The 12,844-nt window shown below is 34.8% G+C and overlaps 1 protein-coding gene across 2 annotated transcripts in view; it reads right to left on the bottom strand.

Moving 5' to 3' along the window:
* Positions 1 to 10,406, bottom strand: part of PIK3C2G (phosphatidylinositol-4-phosphate 3-kinase catalytic subunit type 2 gamma) — a 440,932-nt gene extending 430,526 nt beyond the window's left edge. For both annotated transcript variants that reach the window (XM_070453682.1, XM_070453686.1), the window contains exon 1: positions 10,325 to 10,406. The gene's annotated coding sequence lies outside the window, so the exon portion shown is untranslated. The remainder of the gene's footprint in view (positions 1 to 10,324) is intronic.
* Between the last annotated feature and the right edge of the window lie 2,438 nt (positions 10,407 to 12,844).

The raw sequence follows: 12,844 nt of genomic DNA, 5'->3' as shown, positions 1-12,844 counted from the left end.
GCCCACTCATTGGAAAAGACCCTAATGCTGGGAAAGATTGAACACAGGAGGAGAAGGGGATGGGAAGGATGAGATGGTTGCATGGCAATACCAACTCAGTGGACATGAATTTGAGCAAACTCCAGGAGATAGTGAAGGACAGGGAAGCCTGGTATGCTGCAGTCCATGGCGTCACAGAATCAGACATGACTGAGCAACTGAATAACAACAACTTCTAAATAAAATCATTCTCTCTTGTTCTTCTGAAATTGCATTGCTCCCATATCGTCAACTTCAGAGGCACTTACTACTCTCTGTGTTGTATTATAATGGGTATATATGTATACTTACACTCCTTCTTTATTATAGAGTCTGTGTTTTATTCCCATCCTCTTGCTTTCTGAACATAATAGGCACCAAAACGTTTATTATAAGAAGTCATTGTTAACAGATCTTGATCCTGCTTCTGGGCCTTCCTGTATGTTATTGTACTGTTTCTACTAACTACATGCATTCATAAAAGAGGTTTTTTTTTTTTTTAGTTACTTACATTTTTTCCTTTATTCATTCCATTACCTTCTGAAACCGGAATTAATACAGTAATGCAGGAAATTCCTCTTCCAACCCCCCAAATTTTAGAAACTTAAAAAATTGTCCCCTGTTTCTCTATTACCTTATTTAATATAATTTTTTGAGACATATATTACATACAGTGAAATGTACAGATATTAAGTGCACAGTTTGATGAGATAGACCAGCTCTGCTCCTAACCTCTGGCAGTTCTGGAGATACAGCTGGATTTCTGGCATGTTTGACAGTCTCTCCCCTCAGGCTGCTGAGATCCACAATGTATCCTAGCACTGCCAGGCCCAATCTCATCTGGGTTATATCTCTACAGCAGCAGTGTGTCAGGACTATGGAATCTTTTCTCTATGCACACACAGCTTAGAATTTGCACAGAGACTCAAGAGGACACTTAGATTTGTGCAGTCCTCTGTCCAGCTACCTCCTCTCTGGTACCCTTTTCTTGAAAATAACAACTACCTTGGTGGCCCAGAATTCCAATCTTTATTTGTTCTACTCAAAGAGATTGTTGTTCTGTGTTTGGCTCTACTTAAATTGGAAAGTGATCTCCAACAAAAAGCCAGGATGAATGTAGACCTCATTTTGTATATTATTTTCTTTCCTTCAATGATCATAGCCCTGAGTTCTCTGTATTCCAATTTTGTCCAGTTTCAGAGTTACTTGCAGCAGAATTGTGATTCTGATGGACATTATGAGAGTCAGAATTGAAAATCCCTTATCAGGTTAATTTTTACTTACTTTTTTTTGACATTTTATCTTGGTTGATTTGCCTTTCTTTAAAGATACAGTAAGAATAATGCATTTCATATCAACCTTCTATAGTTGTTCAAGGATCAAATAATTTTTGAAAAAAATAACTCTAGAAATGATGCAACTTAAGAGTATTTAAGATCCTAACTCTTAGTATAACTCTTTAATATTTAATGCTATAATTTTATAAATGTACACACTGTATGTTAAACAGTTAGAACTGGACATGGAACAACAGATTGGTTCCAAATAGGACAAAGAGTACGTCAAGGCTGTATATTGTCACCCTGCTTATTTAACTTATATGCAGAGTACATCATGAGAAATGCTGGACTGGATGAAGCACAAGCTGGAATCAAGATTGCTGGGAGAAATATCAATAACCTCAGATATGCAGATTATTACCACCCTTATGGCAGAAAGTGAAGAAGAACTAAAGAGCCTCTTGATGAAAGTGAAAGAGGAGAGTGGAAACATTGGCTTAAAGTTCAACATACAGAAAACTAAGATCATGGCATTCGGTTCCATCACTTCATGGCAAGTTGATGGGAAAACAGTGGAAATAGTGACAGACTTTATTTTTTGGGACTCCAAAATCACTGCAGATGGTGATTGCGGCCATGAAATTAAAAGACACTTATTACTTGGAAGAAAAGTTACGACCAACCTAGACAGAATATTAAAAAGCAGAGACATTACTTTGCCAACAAAGGTCCATCTAGTCAAAGCTATGGTTTTTCCAGTAGTCGTGTATGGATCCGAGAGTTGAACTATAAAGAAAGCTGAGCGCCAAAGAACTGATGTTTTGAACTGTGGTGTTGGAGAATACTTTTGAGAGTCCCTTGGACTGCAAGGAGATCCAACTAGTCCATTCTAAAGGAAAACAGTCCTGAGTATTCATTGGAAGGACTGATTCTGAAGCTGAAACTCCAATACTTTGGCCAACTGATGTGAGAGACTGACTGATTTGCAAAGACCCTGATGCTGGGAAAGATTGAGGGCGGGAAGAGAAGGGGATGATGGAGGATGAGATGGCTGGTTGGCATCACCGACTCAATGGACATGAGTTTGAGTAAACTCTGGGAGTTGGTGATGGACAGGGAGGCCTGGCATGCTGCCGTTCATGGGGTCACAAATAGTCCAACACCACTGAGTGACTGAACTAAACTAAACTGAACTGTATGTTAAATTGATTTAAGTAAAGGAAGAGAATCCAGTTCTAAAAAAATAATACAATTTAGGAAATAAAATATACTTACCAGTTTCTTTCAAATTTTTCCAATAAAATTCCTTATTGACAAAGAGAATCTATACTGGTCTATAGGAAGTATAAAATTTATTTAAGGTGTTACATTTTATCTTAAAATTGTGTGTATACAGTGAATAACTATGTTAAACTTAAAATATAATGTTCCCTCCTCATCTCAGTCTTGGAGCAAAACTGAGTCAGAACTTCATACTTCACAATGAGTTCTATAACTTCAGTTGTAGCCTATACATAAATAGTCTGCTGAGAGAATTGTGATAATGTGTGTCTGTATTTTTCTGAAAACTTTGAGTCTACTATTTGGCATACTTAATTCCGAATGTTAATATTTGAATGAGTTGTGTCTCATAGTCTTTTATCTGAATGTTTCTTGCATCCATTTTCTGGGACCAATTCTATTTTAAGACAAAGTAGAGTTTATCATATTCAGAGATGGATTAAAATTTTAATTTTACTTTTTTGGCTGTGCTGCATGTCATGTGAGATCTTAGTTCCCCAACCTGGGTTGAACCCACACCCCCTGCATTGGAAGGCAAATTCTTAACCAGTAGACCACCAGGGAAGTCCTAGTAAAGATGTTAATATTGCCAAATATCTCATGTAATTTTGGTACCCTTGATCTTTTTCCCTTAAGATGAATTACTGATTTAATTTTCAGATATCCTCCCAAATCTTTACAAATGAGTGTGGTATGTATACTTCTATAATACATTGTGATATTAAGTGATGTACTAAATATATTTTACATGATGTATTTCATATACGTTTTCTAGTCAGTCTATAATATGGTCACATACAGTTATGTTAGAGATCCATTAACTGGCAGACAACAATACTCAGAGAGACAAATAGCTCTTAGGATTCAAATGATTATGACTAAAACTTCCAACTCTTACAGATAAGTTATTAGCTGACATTTTTAATGGTCTTCGACATTCTAAACATAGTTTTACTTTGATCACTGAATAAATTCTTATTGCTGATAGAAATAAATAAAACTACTAAAAATATTCATAATCTCTGGCAAGATCACAATGTTCTCAAATTGTCTCTGAAGAGAAAATGGATCAGTTTACTGTCAGGCTTTATTACTTCTCTGGTGCCACACACATTTTCATGGGGCAAAGATTTCTAAAAACTTTGTTTAGAAAACTCAAGAATTAACCTTTCCTGAAGAAATCATTTTTAATGTCTTTTCTAATTTTTTCACTCTCTTTCAGCTTCTCTGTATGCTTATTACAGGCCAAAGATTTTATAATTTCAAGTGCATTTTAAGTAATCAAAGAGAAATCAAAATTTTCCATAATTGTATAATTTGCATATTTTTATATAATTGTGTGGCATCAACTATTATTCAAATACATTTACAAATGAACTTTATTAAAAGTCAAAACAGAAACTGGTATACTTTTATGTAAAACTGGCCAAGTTTTCTAACATTGCCTGTTATATTTATGTCTATTTTTTCGTTTTATTGAGATATAAGTAACCCTTATATATAGCCCTATATAAGTCTAAGATACACAGCATAATGACTTGACTTACGTTCATCATGAAATGGTTATCACAAGTTCAGTGCTCATCTGTCATCTCATTTATATACAGATTTGAATAAATAGACAAAAATTATTCCTTGTGATGAGAACTCTTAGCATTCACTCTTTTAACAGCTTTGACGTATAACATACATTAATTATATCAGTCAAGCTGTATGCCACATCCCCAGTACGCACTTATCTTATAACAGGGAAGTTGTACCTTTGGACCGCATTTATTCAGTTCCCCGTTTCCCACCCCCTGTCTCTGGTAACAACAAATCTGATCTCTTTTTCTATGAATTTGTTTTGTTTTTAAAGTATAATTGACCTGTAAAGCTATGTTAGTTCCTGTTACACAACATGATAATTTGATACTTCTGTACATTTCAAAGTGATCACCATGGTAAATCTAGTTAGCCTCTGTCACCATACATAAGGATCTCATGGTTTTGACTATATTCTCCACCTTGTTCATTTCATACTTGTGACTCATTTGCCTCTTGATTTTTCTCACCAATTTCTTTCCTCTTCTAGCTCCCCCTCTCCTCTAGCAACCACTTTTTTCTTCTCTCTATTTGTAACTCTGTTTTGTAATGTTTGTTCTTTCATTTTTGTTTAAACACTGCAATATCTAAACTGTCATGTTGCTAGTTTTCTCAAGAAAATAAGTTAGATCATGGACACAAATATTTGAATTTTTAAATGCTATCAATAAGAAGACAGCAGGACCTTTTTTGTGGTTTGAATAGTCCACTCTGTGTTTCCAGATTTTCAGTTAGCTTGAATAGTGATTGCATCTCTGCTTAGTTTCAAACGGAAGCAAACCCGTTTCCAACTATGCTATAACGCCACCTTCTGGAAATGAAATGCTTCTGTAAATGTCAGGAAGCAGTTCATTGTTATTGTGGTAGATGGTACTGAGAAGACTCATGCTTCATCAGGAACATAAGTTCCTTTTAACCCCAAATATTCTCTGCCTCCAGCCCTGGGGAATTAAAGAAGACACTGGTGTGTAACAGCTGCAGAGTAAGTGAAAGTTTTTAGTTGCTTATATTAGGAATAATATTCTGTTGTATTTACTTCCCCCCGCCCCTTTTTAGAACCGCAAAGTTGTTCTGCTTCTGTAATACATGACATTTTTACATCTAATAATAGTACATAGAAATAAGTAACACCATTGTTCACACCATAAAGAATGAGCTAAGCCTTTGCAATTCCAGTTAATCATTCTGTTCTAAAGGCTAGTTAATGAATATACATTTTGTTTGACATAAGACATGAGACAATCAGGATTTTTCTGACTAATTCTAACTACGTCAAGCTAGTTAAACTTGTTAGTAGCCGGAGTTCACACTTAGGTATGGGGTAACCCACATTTGCCACCTCTGAGGAACAATTGTTTTCACAGTGATAGTGTTAGAACTTAAAAAAAAAAAAATTGGTATTTCTTTGTTGGAAAATTATGGGGTGAAGATGAGTATGTATAAACAGATTTTTTTTAATGATAGTTTTATTTCTAAAATGTAAACTTTGTAAAATATGCTTCCGAGGTTTCACTTTTTAAATAAAAAAATCTGCTGAAGATTTAAAAATTCATAATTTCTGTGTTAATTTTTAATTCTGGTCACTTGAGGACTATGTAGATATATACTAGTCAGTTAATCTTAGTGGTTTCATACAGACATTGGCTATATCTGGAAGAGCAAATTTGTTGTACATGAGTAACCACTCATGCCCACAGCAGATATTACTAAATGAACTTGCCTCTGTTTTTCTATGAATCCAGGAAGCAGTATATACAATGTTTTACTCTAGCTACCCTCGGTAGAATATAGTTCATTTATGAGATGAAACTTACTGATTATTGAGGCCCTAGAGGAAACAGATGACTCTAGCGGTAAAGAACCCACCTCCTGCCAATGCAGGAGACACAGATGTGTGTTCGATCCCTGGGTTGGGAAGATCCCGTGGAGGAGGAAGTGGCAACCCACTCCAGTATTCTTGCTTGGAGAATCCCATGGACAGAGGAGTCTGGTGGGCTCTAGTCCATGCGGTTGCAAAGAGTCAAACATGACTGAAGCGTGCACAACACGCAGAGGAGCCACAAGAAGGATGAAAAGTAAAATGCTTGCAGTTGGGATGGGAGAAAAATATGAGCAAGAGAAATATCAGTTTTAAGGAAAATGTGGAAAGACAGGTCCTTTAGTGATATAATTTGAGTCAGCAAATAGTACTCATAGTCTCATACTATCTTCAATTAAATTCCACCATTAGATATTCATTCTTTTGAAAGTAGTTCTTATTCAATAGAAACGACTAACAGAAAGTCAGAAACATAAAACTGTACCAGTCATTAACAGTTTTACTATATTTATTTCTTAAAAGCATCAGTCATCAGTGGACCATCTGTTCTTGGGATGGGGGAGGAGAATATAGACCCAATTTTGAGCACATGTGCAGTCCAAAGAGAGCAGAACCCAAAACAAAATAAAATAGTAGAGTGATTACTTTGTCTAGGAAGAAGTCCAACAATCTTCAAGCCTATTAAGTGCTAGATACTGGTTATGATGCTAAAGATATAGAGAATGTATGCCAGAGTCCTAAAGTACTTTAAAGAGTCAGAGAGACTGACATAAAAGGAGATAGTTCGAAGTATTTCATTTGAATTCATTATTATGCCTACAAGTAGTAGGGAGGAAGAAGTTGAGGAGAACCAGCAAATAAAATTCCCTTGAGAAATACATTTAAAACCAAGATAATGGATCAGAGAAGAGAGAAATCATATCAAAGAGATTAATAAGGGCAAGATGTGCCCCAAAGTATTGTCTTTTATATAATGTATGACCTTGATATATATAAAGAATATAATCTTAAGAGTGATTGAGCAGTAATGGAAACATACAAAAAGCAGTCATGAAATCAGAGTTGAAGGAATCTAACCAGATATTGCCCCTGTTAATCAGTAAAGCTAATTTTGGTTGCAGTTTATGTTTAGAAGGGAGAGAGGGGAAGAAGGGCTTCCCAGGTGGCGCTAGTGGTAAAGAACCATCTTGCCAATGCCGGAGACATAAGAGACATGGGTTGGGTCCCTGGGTTGGGAAGATCCCCTGGAGAAGGGAATGGCAACCACTCTAGTACCTAAACAATTCCATGGACAGAGGAGCCTGGCAGGCTACAGTTCACGGGGTCACAAAAGAGTTGGACAGAACAGAGCAACTGAGCACAACACATTACCTCCATAGCTCACAATCCAGGAAGTTAATTTTTGCTTCCTACCAGTTCTGGCAATTTGAAATCTCACTGATTCTGATTGCCCTGGATCTCCCTCCTTATAGATGCTGGACATGCCACAAAAGAGATGTCCACACATCTGTGAGAAGCTGGAGCCTTTGCAGTATTATAATTCCATAATCTGAACCTGGGTTTCCTGGATCTCTAATTCTGGGAGACATCAGAGTTCATCCCTGAACTAGTTCATCCCTCCCCTAGCATCAAAAAAAAAACTCCATTTGGGAAAATAGGGCTTATGATATTTCTCTCTGAGACATTAATGATGAACACTGGCATGTTAAAAGCAGTGAGAAACCCTAAGGGAGGAAGCAATTTTCATTGGGTACAAATTGTGTTTTATAGAGTATATAATTTTTCTTTATCAGCCCATTGTGATATGATTTGGAAAGTTTTGGGATCGACGGTCTCCAACATGAAAATAAATGATTCTCATCACCTTAGTCTATTGCCATTAAAGATTCAAATTATAATATTCCTCTTTGCTTCAGAGTCTGCCAAGCAAACAATTGATTATAATCATAATTTGGGATTCTATATAGGTCAGCCTGTAGGGAAAGAATGTCCTAGTTTTGACCATCAGAGAATTCCTGTCTGCATAACAGCCATGTTGCTAATGATGAATTACTAATTGGACTCCTCTTTATACATCAGTCATGTAACAGAATGCTGCAACATTTTTATGATATGATATTGAAATGTAAGTAAATCTTTCCCTTATAGTCCAATGAAGTAGGACTCTTCTCAGTGTTTAGTTATATTACACCAGCATCAAAAAGTATAAAATGCTGATGTTAGCTTTGAATTAAAATGTGAATTCACTGGCAATAAGTGATAATAAAATATAAAGAATAAAGCACTGTGCTTGTTAAGTAATAAATACTCCCAAACTTGAACTATATATTATTGAATATGCTTTTTTTCTTCCATAAGCTTTTCCCTATTTTGTGGGGGAGGGGATCACATTACCTCTTTAATGGAGTACTTTAAAATTCAGATGCCCAATTATTAATATCATGTGGTGCAGTTCTCATTCTTTTAACACTTGATACAGAAATTCTTGAAAGACTCTGGGCATATGAAAATACATTCCTTTTATAGTTCAAAAATTGAGAGCCAGAAAGAATGTAGGACTTCCATGACAGCATATGGGAAAATTATAAATCTTGGAATCTCACCCATATCTTTGCTTTCAGAATTAATCTTTTATTATAATCTACCTTGAATATTAAAAAAATACTGTGCTTTTTTCCTTCCCAGACACCATCAATAGAATGTATTAATCTATACTATACACTTACACACTTTGAATGTAACTCCATTTGACATACATCATTTCTGAGTTGTTTCTTAAATTAATGTTTCTATTAAAAAGCTATAATAAATGTCCTGAGGATGAGGCTGTGTCTTCTTAGCTATTCTCCACAGCTCCTTTTAATGGCATTAGAGCGGTGCTAAAGATGTACCTTATCCAGTCATGATTGGAAATCCTAATACTCTTCTGGCTTGGTTAACACTTTATTGATACTTTAAAATCACTTTAGAAAAATAATTTAAGATATCAGAGAAAATTACATGATTCATGTGTTTCCTGGACTAAGGTAGTTCTCAGAAACCCAGAAATTAGGTATGAAAAAGGCTCCGAATTCCACCAAAAGTAACGTAAAATCTCTGCCTCTCAAGTGCTCTGAATTATTATACTCTTATAGCAATCCACCAAGAACCTGCAGAATCCCAATTTGTTATATACTGCCTAACCATTAGAATCTACAATGTCTCCTTCTGTTAATACAAAGGGCTTGACCAAGAGCTGATGACACCCGGATTATCTTAGGTTTCTTTTATTATACTTTTAGATTCTGTTATTAGCCATTTGATTATATTGTTATTGATACTTATAGGCAGTTAGTTTTCCACTTTATTATGTATCCTGAAATTTGGGGAAAATGTCCTTTTCTTCCAGACATTTTCTTTGGCAGATAAAGTTATTTTGCTTAATTCTATAATTTACTAAGATCACTGTGACAGCTAATATTCTATCACTGTTTTCACACGAAATTCTTACAGTAGAGCCTCTTGTCTCATAATTATTAGCTCACAGTATCTTGAACTGTAATTGTCACTTTGTTTTCTCCTCCTGAACATAAAATCTTGAAAGCAAGGATTCAGTCATAATTTTCTCAATATTTCTTTTGTCTATAGTAATATCTAGCATTAAAAAGACTCAAAATATTACATTAATAAGCTTAGGCTTATGCTCTACATATTGTTACAATGACAGATTCTGTGTCTGTATCACATTTAGGAGTTTCCAAATTTTAAATTATGTTTGAAAATGCAAGAACTGTAGGAAGAGTGTGTACACATTAAAAATGAAAGCTAGTTTCAAAGCTAGAAGATTAAAAAAAAAATCCCAAAATGATAGCTCTGTAATGAGAACTTTATTATCCTGCCACTGGTTTCTTAAGTGTTAAGCACTTTTATTAACATTCTTTAACTGCACACTCTTATTTGTGACTAAAATATCTAGAGTGATCTGTGTTTCTAAAGTTTCTATTTAACTCATTTCTTTGAATTTGTTTTCCACTTGGTTCTTTGGGCCAAGTAGAAGTGAACTACTGACCTTGACCATATCTTTTAAACTTTCTGGGTTTTAGAGTCCTGTCTCTAAAAGAAGAGTTTCAAAACAAATCCTCAACAATTAAATGGTTAAACAAAATATTCTTGCCATATGCTGTTTTATTCTTACCCAGAAAAATTATCCCTAAATTTGAAAAATATACATTGTAGAAAACTTTGCTTATGGGAATTCAAATGCCATTTATGACTTAATCGTTTTTACAATTATTTAGGCATTTCTATCATTATATAAATACAGATAATATTTTATAACACAATGTACATCAGTATTACTTACCTTATTATTTCTTCATTTTAATTGTATTTCTCTCCTCATTAGAAAGCAAAGAGAGTGAGCTCAGAAGCTCATTTCATGTTTAATGATTCACTACACATTATGAAAGGAGTTTTGTTCACCCTTGATTTTATCTTATCAGTTGCTGTGCAAATAAAATTACATGTTCCCATACTTTGTTTGAGAACCTTCAATGATTGGCATGACCACCATCAAAAATAATTTTCTCCAATCTCTTCCGTTAACTCTTACTGTTGACACATTTAATTTATACGATTAAACAGTTACCAGTAACAGTCTAGCTATTTAATGATCCCTCTTTCACTGACTTCCATGGCCTGGACAGGGGCTCAAGGCTATAGAAGGACTTCTATAAATTTTTAAAGAAATTTTATTATTCTTTGGGATTCTCATTCTCTTTTTCTGTCACCCATATAAAATCTAAAAGTTCCATTGATAATTTAATGGAATTGGAATTAAAAGTGTGTGCTGTAGCTTTGTATTTATATTTCTTCCCTACAAGGAAATTACTGGATTCACTGTCTTTTAAAGAATAGAGTTCAGTCTAATGGATTAATTCTCAAAATGTTTTGCTCCCAATAATATTTTATCCTCTTAAGAACTACTGAATAGCTTTTGTTCATATAGTTTACATATATGTATGTATATGTGCATATAAAGACATCATATTAGAAATGATAATACTATTTTACATATATATATGTATTAATTTTTTCTGAAGTTCTTTTTTTCAGTCAGATTGAGAGGTAGATGACATGTAACTTTGGACAGAGTTAAGGTAGGCCACATGTTGATTTAATACATATATACTAAAAAACACTTGCTCCTTGGAAGAAAAGTTGTGACCAACCTATATAGCATATTAAAAAACAGAGACATTACTTTGCCAACAAAGGTTCATCTAGTCAAAGTTATGGTTTTTCCTGAAGTCATGTATGGATGTGAGAGTTGGACTATAAAGAAAGCTGAGTGCTGAAGAATTGATGCTTTTGAACTGTGGTGTTGGAGAAGACTGTTGAGAGTCCCTTGGACTGCAAGGAGATCAAACCAGTCCATCCTAAGGGAAATCAGTCCTGAATATTCATTGGAAGGACTGATGCTGAAGCTGAAGCTCAAGTACTTTGGCCACCTGATGCGAAGAACTGACTTATTGGAAAAGACCCTGATGCTGGGAAAGATTGAAGGCAGGAAGAGAAGTGGACGCCAGAGGGTGAGATGGTTGGATGGCATTACCAACGTGATGGACATGAGTTTGAGTAAACTCTGGGAGTTGGTGATGGACAGGGAGGCCTACCATGCTGCAGTCCACGGGGTCACAAAGAGTTGGACACAACTGAGTGACTGAATTGTACTAAACTGATACTGCAAAATGATTACTGCCTAGGGTTAGCTAAAATGTGCATCATGTCACCTAATTGCTATTTGTTTTCTGTGGTTAAAACATTTGAGATTTACTCTCTTAGCTACTTTTAAGTATATAATACAGTATTATAGTTAATAACTATCATGAATTGCTATATATTAGATTTCTAGAACACATGTATCTTATGATCAGAGGTATGTACCATATGATCAGTATCTCCCATTCCCTTATCCTCCTCCTACCCAGAACCTGGTAAACACCACTCTGCTGTCTGTTTTTGTGAGTTCAGCTTTTTTAGATTCCACATGCAAGTGATATCATACAGTATTTATCTTTCTCTGACTGACTCATTTCATTTAGCATAATGTCCTCGAGGTTCATCTGTGTTGTAAAAAATGACAGAATGTGCTTATTCACAGCTGAATAATATTTCACTACATATGTATGTATATATATTATATATATTGTACATATGTAATATATATCTATATATGTAAACCATGCCTTCTTTCTCTATCCTCCATTGATGGACATGAAAGTTGTTTTCCATGTCTTGGCTATTGTGAATAATGCTTTAGTAAACATGAGAGTGTATATATCTGTTTGAGATTTTATTTTTATTTCTTTTGGATATATACCCAGAAGTGGGATTGCTAAATCATATGGTATTTCTATTTTTAATTTTTGAGGAACTTCATACTGTTTTCTATAGTGGCTGTACAAACTTCCATTCTCACCAACAATGCACAAAGATTTCCTTTCATCCACATCCTCACCGACATTTCTTATCCTGTTTTTTTGTCCAGTTTTCCCCAAACCATTGTGTATTCTTGGCTTCTTTGTCATAAATTAATTGACTGTGTATGTGTGGGTTTATTTCTGTTCTCTCTGTTCTATGGATCTCGGTCTGTTTTTATAACAGTGTCATATTGTTTTGATTATTACACCTTTGTAATATATTTTGATACCAGGATGTGTGATACATCCAGCTTTTACTTTGTTTCCAAGATTGCTTAGCTACGTAGGATCTTTCATGATTCCACATAGATTTTAGACATTTTGCTCAATTTCTATCAAAAAGAACATCAAAGTTTTGATCTGGATCACCTTAGATCTCTAGATTGCTTTGATAGTGTAGT

The sequence above is a fragment of the Odocoileus virginianus genome, chromosome 23 (assembly GCF_023699985.2).
Source record: "Odocoileus virginianus isolate 20LAN1187 ecotype Illinois chromosome 23, Ovbor_1.2, whole genome shotgun sequence".
In the NCBI taxonomy this organism is placed as follows: Eukaryota; Metazoa; Chordata; class Mammalia; order Artiodactyla; family Cervidae; genus Odocoileus; species Odocoileus virginianus.
The sequence above is the reverse complement of the archived record's forward strand: the minus strand, read 5'-3'. Positions and strand labels throughout refer to the sequence as shown.